The sequence below is a fragment of the Rhineura floridana genome, chromosome 6 (genome assembly GCF_030035675.1).
Source record: "Rhineura floridana isolate rRhiFlo1 chromosome 6, rRhiFlo1.hap2, whole genome shotgun sequence".
Classification (NCBI taxonomy): Eukaryota; Metazoa; Chordata; class Lepidosauria; order Squamata; family Rhineuridae; genus Rhineura; species Rhineura floridana.
Genome location: NC_084485.1, coordinates 1,777,287 through 1,788,065, shown reverse-complemented (window position 1 = coordinate 1,788,065; position 10,779 = coordinate 1,777,287).

The window sequence follows — 10,779 nt, the reverse complement described above, 5'->3', positions numbered from 1 at the left end:
AGTTGTGGAAAAGATAAACGGATGGTGGTGGCAGTGGCCTGCCAGCGTGGCCAGTGGCCAAGAATGATGATGGGAGTTGGGAGCCCCGTGTTAGCTGGAAGGCCCCCGGCTCCCCACTCCTGCTGCAGAACATGAAGGCTGTGAAATAAAGTGTTTGACTGGCTATCGTTGTTATCTGTTGCTGACATTTGATCCAGATCTCAGGTAGATAATCGGGGGGGGGCACCAAAAGACTGTAAATTATGCATGGCTTCCCCCCCCTGACGTCGCCCTTTGCAGCCACCACCGTCAGCCCTGAACACTGCAGATCAGGCATCCAGAGAAGGCAAGAGAGCTACAGGACAGGAGGCCAGTTTAGCTGGGGTGCTTCTGGGTTGGATTTTGGGAACAAAGATGTCTGCCCATTCCTAGACAAGACAGCTATCTATTTTTGCTTTGTGTACACGCACACACTCACACATTTTATCCCACCCTTCCTCCCAAGACCTGAGGGCGACAGACATGGCTGTCCCCACTCTTTTATGCTCACGACAACTCTTAGAGGTAGGCTAGGCTGAGAAATAGTAACTGGCTTAAGGTCATCACACGAGTGTCATGGCTCAATAAGAAAGGATTGGAATCAGGCTCCTTGGCCCTAGTCCAACACACACACACACACCCCTTGGTGTCACATGAGTGACATTCTGTGGTTACTTTATTATGGTCTTGGCAATCTGCTGTTTTGTGTTTGTGTAAATTAAATTGTACAGTCAGATGAAACTCCAGTAACGAAAAGGGGCTGACTGGGACTCAGAAGGTGCCCTTGCGCCTCCTCCCTTCGCTTCAATTAGAGTGAGTCCAGCTCCTCCTCCTCCTCTGGAATTTGTTACACTTCATTTACCCTTGGGGTTCTTTCACACCGTGCTTGTTTCCTAATCCTCTCCTTCGCAAAGGCACACCCGTACTGTATACATACCTGGACACACAACCTTGTTGTTGACACGGTTCAGCCCAGTGTTTCCAATGCCTCCGCTCTTGCCATGCCCAGGTGACCTCTCTGATCTTGCACAGGCCGGGAACAAACGTGTTATATGAGCCTCAAAAGGTAACCTGGGCACGGAGAAGGCGACTCCACCCGCAGCGAGACATGACTTGGCAGGGAGCCAAGTGGCGCCAGCTGCGTCGCAAAGGTGGCCCTTGCTGCTTGGAGGCAAAGCCAGCGGCCCTCCATGTGCCCTGGGAGAGCGAGAAGCGGTGTAGCCCAGCGGCTAAAATGTTAGCGTGACATCTGGCAGGTCCAGCTTTGAATCCTGAAGGGACTGAGTGGCCCTGAGTGTGCCAAGGTTTCGCAGCTGCTGAACTTTCCCAGTTTATAACATGGACATTTTGTGAGCTTGGTTGTCAGAGTACGATGAATTGGCCCCAAATGTCATCGCACTGAAGCCAGGGAACGTAATGTTCCTTTAACTGGGGGGGGGGGGGGGACGACGACCGTATTGAGCCCAGGGGGCAACATTCACCTTTGGCTGCCCTTCAGGGCCCACAGGGCACCCTATACTTTCACACCCAGGCACTCACAACCCCCTTCTCAGTGGGTCTGTGCTGGGTTTCGGCCCCCTCCCTGCTCATCAGATGGTGAGTCTGACGACTAGGGAGGCAGCTGGGCAGGGGAGAAAGGTTGGCAGCCCTTTGGCCAGCCCACCACTGTCTGGGACTTTTCCTTGGGGGCCGGATCCAGCACTTGGGCTGGGGTTGTGCTGGCCTTGGAGGTTGCCTCCACTCGGGAAAGTGGAGAGTCCATCACTGTGGCCAGGGAGCCAGCATCATGCACCTCACATTTTTATCCCACCCTTCCTCCAAGAGGCTCAAGTTGGTGCACATCATTCTCACCTTCCCCCCCCTTTATCCTTGGACCCAGTGGCCCAAAAGGACCCACGGCCAACCGCTGGCCTCCCCTCCTCCTCCAGCAGCAGCCAGGCCCCAGCCCACCCACCCACCCCGCTTGGCATTGCACTGCACTAACTCTGGGCCCAGCCACTCCACTGCTTCCCCAACAGATTTGTTTTATTTACTTGTTATTTGGTTTATATCCCGCCCTTCCTCCCAGCAGGAGCCCAGGGCGGCGCTGGCAATGATGGTTGTTCCCTCCCATCATGAAATGGGGCATCGCCCAGATGCCGCTGCAAGGGCGCCATGCGGAGAGTAGGCCGGCCGCGGGAAGGCATGCACAGGGCAAGCAGGCAGAGTCCTGAAGGAAAGCCACAGCCATCAGAGTCTCTGGGCTCCTCCACTGGTCTTCCTCGGCCACCTGCCCTTTGCCCCTCCTGACTTCTCTCTTGCCAGGGCTGCTCCAGTGTCCCACTGGCTCATTGGGTATCTCCAGATGGTTTTGGATTTTGCCTGTTTTCCTCTTCCCTCCTCGTTCCTTTTTCCTTTTGCATCACATCTCTTGGTTTGTGTAAGCCAGGATTGCAAAATGTAAACCACCTTGAGTGTTTGGGAAGAAGACACTGCATGGTGCCGATCCGCGTGCAGTTCAATAGTCTGTCGTTTCTTTACCGGTCCGTCCTTTCTTTTGTTTCCACTTTCTCTGGCGCTTGCCGATTCAATCAGCTGCACACATTTTGGGGCGATTCGATCCACAGGTTTTTTAGTGGGGGTTGTGAAAATTACATAATTGTTTTTGTAGATACTTATGTAAATGACAGCATTCCACATAGTTTTTTGGCGGTGGAAAAAATATTGCGTAATATTTAGGTCGCTGACGTGAATGGATGATCACAGTGTTCTACGTGGTGTTTTTTTCAGTCACACAGTGACACACACATTTAGCACAGAGAGAGAGAGAGAGAGAGAGACAGCCCTTGGTTAGCTCAGGACAACGAAAGGGGGTAGGGCGGGGCAGATAGCATGGGTCAGTCTCATCATTGTAATGTTTTCCATGCAAGAGATTCAGAATGCTCTGAGATATCTTGTTTGAAAAACATGACATTGCAGACATATAGCCAATTTTTTTTCATTATATTGTGGTGTAGTGGTTAAGGTGTTGGACTACGACCTGGGAGACCAGGGTTCGAATCCCCACACAGCCATGAAGCTCACTGGGTGACCTTGGGCCAGTCACTGCCTCTCAGCCTCAGAGGAAGGCAATGGTAAATCCCCTCCGAATACCGCTTACCATGAAAACACTATTCATAGGGTTGCCATAAGTCGGAATCAACTTGAAGGCAGTACTTTTACGTTTTATATTGTGATAATAATGAATTTTTTCCATAATATATAATGGACAAATGGAAATCCTGTGGTTGACATAACATCTTGATTACAACAAAAAAATCACGTAAAATAAGGGAAGGATTTTTTTAAAAAATTCTTGCCAATTACATCCGTGGCCTGCCGCAAGAGATTGGTGCCACTCCGAAGGGGTAGCAAGCTACCAGATTTAGTCGGGATCCAGTACCAGGTTCGATTTTGTCAGATATTCTCCATCCCTAGAAACAATTCACAAAATGTGGCACCTTTCTGGCCTACCAGAAGGAGTTGAGTCCCTTCTAGAGTGTGAGCAAAGCTGGACGTCCCAATTTTGGTCAGATATTTTGCCTAGTAGAGTTGGCAAGTCAAAAGAAGACAGGAGGAACACTGAGAGGAATGAGGCACCGCTGTGGAGGAGTACTTACTGACTCGCCATCAAAGGGCTATTGAGCACGGTGCTGACGCTGACCCAGCTTCAGACAAGGCAAGGATGAGCATCCTTGCATTGGAAGCCGTCCAGTCCACGATCTGTTTCCATTGGTTGTGTGAGGAGAAAAGGTTAAGGCTGATGTGACAGGCCACAGTTCATCCTTGGATCCTCTGGCCTGAGCCTTGCAGAGAAGCCATCCTGGCCTGGCCTCCAGCTTCCCTTGAACCCCCGATTCCCAGCCTTGCCAGTTTCCCTGGCCATTGTTGCCATTCCGGAAGTTCCACGTCTGATCTTTCCAGGGTTCCCAAAGTGTTTTCCTGAGCTGCCATCAGGTGGACTTAAAACATTTTGAAAGCAATTTGCGCTGCCATGGAGATTGATAGACAATGCCCTGTGCCCTGCTGCTGATCAGCAGAATGAAGCCATTTGTTCTGTTAGCAAAAAATGGTTGCTCAAAGGTAGGCATCCCCAGACAGAGGATTCCTGTTTTCAGTATGTTTCCTGCCTACATCAAAACCCCACCCTTTGAAAAAGACAAAATAGAAGCCCTGAAGGCAAACGCACCTGTGGATACCCCTCTGCTCTTCTGTTTTTCTGAAGTCAGACTTTCTGTGGCATGAGAAAACTCAGAAGGGCCTCTCAGAAAACGCAAGGTGGCAAAGACTGGGGGAAATGTTCCGTTTTGTTGTGGTTGGTTTATATACCGCTTTTTGGCCCAAAGGCCCCAAAGGGGTGAACAGCATATTAATACAAAAAGATACAAGGAATTTTTTTTAAAAAAATTCAAAACAATATAAAATATCAAAATCACCTCAATGCCCACCGCTCACACTGGACACACATTCATCCCATCTCTCACTTGGAAGCCAGATCAACTCATCCCCACTCCAGGCTGCTCCAGTCTCTCACCACGTTTACAAAGATTGATACCTATCTTTGAATGAAGATGCATATCTTGCTCTAGGAATCCTAAGACTTTCAGGAGGAGTCCACACTGTTAAAATAAGTAAAACACAATCTCTTTTCAGCTCTGCATATCCTAGCCCATCCCCCTGATCCTGTGCAGGTGGCCCTGCCCCCCCCCAAAACCATACAGCCCAAATGAGTGCTCCTTGCCCTGAGCCCTCAGCCAAAACTTAAGGTGAAACAGAGGGAACCCAGATACAGCTGGCTTTTTTGTGGATGCGTAGCTGCCAGTGGTGTAGGTTTGGCCTGGAAAATGGGCACATGCGGATGTTCAGTCATTCCAAGGGACACAGTTTTAATTAGTAGAAGCCTCTTTCTTCCCAAAAGTTATGCACCATCCAAAGAGTTGTGGTGCATGCATCTCTTTTACATATATCGTTATAATTTCATTTATTCTTCTTCATTTCTGTTCTTTATCATTATTGTTACATTTATTGAAAAATCTTAGTAAATTACTGATGGGCAGGGGGAATTGGCTCACTTAAGAAGAGCAGCCCCACTGGATGAGTCCAGAGTGGGCCCAGCTAATCCAGCACCGTAATTTCCACAGTGGCCAGCCAGATGCTTCTGTAAAGCTCAAAAGCAGGTCATGAAGCCGAAAGCTATCTTGTTGATATCCATTTCCTATGTTGTGCGGAACGGACCTCCTGAAAATATGGTGTTTGCAGGATGCCTTCACCTGCAGAGTGCAGTGATCTGCTAGGTATATAAGGGATAAGACGGTCTTTCTGGTATCCTGGTCCCAAGTTTTATAGGGCTTTGTACTCCAAAACTAGAGACTTGAACTTGCCCTGGTAGGTAATGGGCAATAGCTAACGGGCATTTTGCACCAGCTACAGCTTCTGGACCAACCTCAAGGGTAGCCCCACATAGAGTGGGTCCATCCATCAGGATGACCAAGCCACCGATTCAGTCCCGTAACCAGGCCTGAACCCAGAATGGAACGGGTCGAGATAATCTGTTTCATCCAAGAGTACTTGCAATTGCTGCATCACAACCCTCTCAATCACCTTCCCTAAGAAGGGGGTATTTGCAACCAGTCGGTAATTGTTGCAGACCTGTGGGCCCAGGGTCAGCTTTTTCAGGAGCGGTTAGATCACCGCCTCTTTCATGGCGGCTGGAGCCACAAGTATGCAGCAGCAGTTGATGTGAGGCACATTGCACACAAGTCAAATGGACCCACAGGCCAGTGGAGATGCACATGCTTTGGTAGCTTCAATTAGTTGAGGACCATCATGGGTAGTTACAAGTGCTGGGAAGCCCTGCCAGGGTGGACAATTCTGGACTAGATGGACCAGGGCAGGGGTCTGGCTCAGTTTAAGGAAAGTCAGGCAGAGCTTGATGCAGTCCAGGTTGTGTACAGCCTGCACTAAAAGCATGCAAACTGTCAGCCAAGAAAATCTTTGCTCCTCAGCCTGAACCACTTATGCACATGGCGTCGGTTTGCTTATTTTGCACCACTGACCTTGCTTCTACCTGGCAAGGAGGAAGAGTCAGTGGAGCTCTGTCTCTGGCCATCTGGAAATCCAGCCCTGCCCCGTCTGGCTTTTGCCAATTTCATCAGGCACTTCAGTGCACTATAATACAAATCTCCACAGCCATTAAGGGCTAGAACCTTGCTTCTGACTGAAGTATAAATGGCCCCTATTCATAAGAAAAGAAGATTAAGCACACAAAGGGATGCCTATGTTGACAAAAATAGTTAATGCATTGCACAGGGGAACCAGACCCCTGGACTGATGTGGGTCAAATGAGTGGAGCTAATGTACATTCCTGCTATGGTGTTAAGGTGAAATCATGTAAAGCAAGCGGGTGGAGCATGAAGGGAAGAGACAAGGACGTGATCAGCTCCGTGCACAAACAATATGTTCACAACTTGATTGTCTGCAGTTTTCCAGTCTGTGTTTGCTAGCCAGGCAAGGCATATTAGGTGTGGGCCATGCTGCCGTATGTGCAACCGTGTGTTCCTTCTGGGAGGAAGGGCGAGACATAAATGTAATAAATAAATAAATAAACTTTAAATCTGTGCTGATGCACGGTGAACGATAAAGCAAGTGCAAGGATGCTTGGAAGCTCAATGGAGAATGCCCAGTGGCTTGGCTCACTGGTTCCAACTTGGCCTCAACCCTGACTCATTGGGAGACCTCAGTTTGACTGTGATTGTGACAACTCACTTTGCTGGAGCTGCGGCCTTTCCCTGGGAGACGCCACGCTGTTGCGATGAACTTCGGTGAATGCTGGGGGTGAGAAGCGCCCCTGCAGCTGCCGCTCTTCTGCCATCCGACCTCTGTCTGTTTCGCCTTGATGTCGGCAGTGTTTGCATCTGAGTGCCTTCGCTTTTGGCTTCTCTGAAGAGTGCTTTCCCGTTAGTCGTGACTTCAAGGGGTCTGTTTGCCACCCCCCACCCCCCGCTGAATGTACTGGACGCTGGATGCTGAGATCAAGAGGGGGTGTTGTTTTTCAGTCTTGCATATGGACTATCACCCACACCGGTCTTTGTGCTAGGGTGGGAAGACTCACATCAGGAGTTTCCATCTGAAGGCGCACTTTTTGGACTATACAGACGAGAAGCCTTATTGTAACTGAGTTAGTCTCTATGTTATTGTTTAGCTCTTTTACTTAGTTTTTTTATATTCTTGATGTTTTATATGTTTTTGCTTTGTACGTCGCTCAGAGTGGCTGGGTAGCCAGCCAGATGAGCGACTAAGAAAACGAATAAATAAATATGAGTCACATTGTAATTGTAAAGCACCGGCAGATCAGACTTGTTATAAATGACTTAATAATGTTAATGGAAGTTGAGAGGCAGTCAGAAAACAGAACTGTTTCTGAGCTAAAGTGTGTGGGAGAAGAGTCTTCCACTCTTTCCTTGTGCTTCAGCATGGATTCCAGGATTAATTTAATGCAACGTTTATTGCTTAGCAATGGCCGTAGTTTCAGCGCAAGCCCTGGGTTCATGGGCTGGACCTTGCTGTCGCTCAGGCAACCCAGCAGGTGACGGGCATGTCTGGGGCCTGCCAGTGCCTCAGGCAAGGAGGACCAGCCCAGCTGGGAGGGGGGCCTTGACTGGTTAACAAAAGTCACCTTGGAGCTGCCCCTCCCTCCCCTGATTCCACCCCATACACACACACAGAGGAGGGTATATATCTCAGCTCCGCTTGGCTCCATAACCCAGCCATTCTCTTTTAGCAGCACCATGAAGCCAGGGCTCATCATCCTTCTTGTGGGGCTCCTTATGGGGCTCTTGGGACCAAAGCACTCATCAGCTGCAGCATCTCCTCTCACACAGGCCTTATCCCAAGGTGAGTGCGGGGCTGTCATTCCCTACTGAAGATCTACAGGTTCTCGGTCCATTTGGTGTCCGCTAGAGAGTTCTGGGCAGGGGGAAACAGACGCTAGCACAGGTGAGGCAGAGTCCTCCAGTGACATCTCCTGAAAGACTAACACAGAAGCTTTCATAGGCCAGAAAGAGCCCACTTTGTCAGGACCAGGCTCCTGGAGGGCCCCAAGCTCAGTTTCAGTCCTGATAAAGTGGTGAAGGTGCCACAGGTTGCTGTGACAGTTTTGCTGCAACAGATTAACGTGGCCGATTCCCCCCTCCTCAAAAATCTTCTGACACAGCTGAGGATGACTGATAGGAGCTCCTGAATGACATCAACTTGCTGGCAACAGCGGTCCAGAGAGGGGTGGCAACCGTGTTGCCCACCCCTCATGGAAGGCCTCCGCTTGCAGCAGGGTCTTCAGAAGCTTCTCCGCTCCCAGGTGAAGAGACCACGGCAGAGCTGGGGAAGGTGGTTTGGCTGTAGCTGGAAGTGGGCAGCACTCCTTACAGGTGAGGTGAGCTGAAAGGAGAGGTGAGGTGGGCAGCAGCCAGGAAAGTGGAACATTCTCCCCCAAGAGGCAGGAAAGCACCTCTTCGGTCACCTGGACTTTTTATCATGTTGGCTAAAAAAAGGGGACAAGAGAAAAATCAACTCATTTGAAATGTGGTGTTGGAGGAGAGCTTTGCACATACCATGGACGGAGAAAAAGACAAATAATTGGGTGTTAGAACAAATTAAACCGTAACTGTCACTAGAAGCTAAAATGATGAAACTGAGGTTATCCTACTTTGGACACATCATGAGAAGACATGATTCACTAGAAAAGAGAATAATGCTGCGAAAAACAGAAGGGAGTAGAAAAAGAGGAAGGCCAAACAAGAGATGGATTGATTCCATAAAGGAAGCCACAGACCTGAACTTACAAGATCTGTTGCGGTTCACGACAGATGCTCTTGGAGGTCACTGATTCAAAGGGTCGCCATAAGTCGTAGTCGACTTGGAGGCACATCACAACAACAACTTTGGCTTACAGTTGCAACCTCTTATCAGTCTCCTGCTTCTGGTATTCCTCTTACCTGCCGTTGTTTTCTTGGCTGACTGTTTCTAGAAGTGTCAAGCTGTAAAAGCCACCCTGGGAGTTACAAAACTGAAGGATGTTTTAAACATGCCCGCCCACAAAATGAAGATATAGCACACGCTGCCAGCTTGTGGCTTGCAGCAGTTGTGATTTAGTTGGTGCCCAGGCAGCCAATGTCACAATCTGCCTTAAATCCCCGGCGAGTGATACATGAGCACTGCGGGGACGATCTGGACTCACACTTGACATGGTGGCTGCTGTGATGAGATGAAAGGGAGACGAAAGCAAACGTGAAGGGATTTTAAGATGGGGATCGGAGGGGAGAGAAAGAGTCTTGGCTGAAAGGAGAATAAAGTGAAAGGAGAATGAAGTTTCAGAGCCCTTGCATTGCACTCTCTGACCTGCACCAGGCTCAGGAATGTGGTGGGACTAGCGAAGGGGGGGCAGAAAAGGAGGGAGGGCACTTGGGGTCTTGCAAACATGGGATATTGCAGAGGCAAAAGCATTGACTCGTTCACTGCCAGGAGGATGTTTTCTGCCCATTCAAGACAGCCAGGAAGGCCCCATCTCGCCTGCAGAGCACACAGTGCTGTTTCGGCCTGGCCGTCCGAGGCCCTTCCAAGCCGTGCAACGTAAGCCAGACGTTGGGGCCATTTCCAGCAGCCGTGTTAGTCTAGAAAGAGTCATGCAGAGCCTTGTAAGGCTAGCCCTTTTACTCTAGGAGAAGCTTTCATGGGCAAGCGTCCCCTTCCCCAGATGCACTGAAAGTCAGCCATTGAGAGACAGGGCAGTCTAGTGGCTAAAGTACAGGGCACAAGTCTAGGGGATATTATTCAATTCCTTACTGCACCATGAACTTGTCACATGACCTTGGGCACTTTGGTTCCCCGCTTGAAATGGGAGTGATGGTGGTCTACTGCACAGGGTTGTTGAGGAGGTGAACACGAGAAGCTTTGTTTGTTAGTTCACACAAAGTTTATTGCGGTCAAAGACCCATATAGTATACAAATTGTACAGCATATAAAGTAAAATAAAGGTAAAATAAGATTCAATTTAAAATAAAATTACATCCAAAGTACACTAGTACCAAATCTAAAATTTCGGAACCTTTCTTAACCAGAGAACAAGGATAGTCGTGTTTGCTGAATTGCGTAGATAAATTTAGCTACTCGCTGAGAGATCCCTCTATCTACGCCTGATAGAAGATAAGATATTATAGTATCGGGAGAATTGTATATCTGGCTAACAAGTAAAGGGGATAAAAAAATATTACGTATCTGGGAGTATATGGTACAGTTTAAGAGCATATGTGGGAGGGTTTCGATAGAACCTGCTCCGCATGGACAAAAGCGTTGCTCATAAGGACGGCCCTCAAACCTTCCCTCCAACAATGCTGAGTGTAAAGAGCTAAACCTAGCCTTAGTAAAGGCTAGCCTTAACTTGGGGACTGTAAGAAAATCCAAATAAGGGGCGTAATTGCCAAAATCTGCTTTTAATTTCAAAAAAGTGGGAGTACATGTTTTAGAAGCCATGGCTATAGTGGATTGCAGATCTAAGTCTTTGAGCCGGGTCCGAATTAAAAATTTAGCCGTGTTCAAACATTGAGAGGATAGGTATTCTCCCGACAGACCTAACCGTGGGAGTTTTGCAGTAATTTTTTTATTCAAGTTAGATATATATACATCATTCCAAAGGGCAGAAAGATATCCAGCCGGAGGGTTAAACGCTAATTTGGACCAATAGTTAAAAGC